This window comes from Chaetura pelagica, unplaced genomic scaffold (assembly GCF_000747805.2).
Source record: "Chaetura pelagica isolate M959 unplaced genomic scaffold, ChaPel_1.0 scaffold494, whole genome shotgun sequence".
NCBI lineage: Eukaryota > Metazoa > Chordata > Aves > Apodiformes > Apodidae > Chaetura > Chaetura pelagica.
Window position 1 is genome coordinate 20,889 of NW_009952992.1, and position 503 is coordinate 21,391.

Consider the following 503-nt stretch of genomic DNA (forward strand, 5'->3'; position numbering starts at 1 on the left):
GATTCACCCCAAGGGGCTGCGGGGAGAGCTGGGGGTAGGAACAGTGCAGAGCAGTGTGGGATGAGCTGTGCTCCTGCTGCTTGGCCCTCAGCTGCAGGGGAAGGCAGAGCCACCCAGGGCAGGTTGGGCTGTCAGCAAATACCCTGGCCTGGCTGTCCCTGAGCAGAGACCAGGCAGCACCAACTGCCCCTGTGCTGCAGCCTGAGACAAGAGAGGGGGTTTTCCATCTGTTCCGGGCAAGGCAACTCATCACTTCACACAGCAGCATGGCAGGGATGAGCACCAGGACCACAGGGCCTGGTTTGCAGCTGTGCACCCTGGGAGGCTGGGGAGAAGGGCTGGTTTCCCACGCGCTGGGACGGGGGGTGAGAGCAGCTCCAGCTCCGCGCGGGTGGGTGGGATTTGCTGAGTTTGCTGGGGGGCTCCGCACCCAGGAGCACCCCTCTGACCCTCTGCCCCTTCCCTCCTCGCAGCCTGCCAGCTGGGCTTTTACAAGTCAGCCC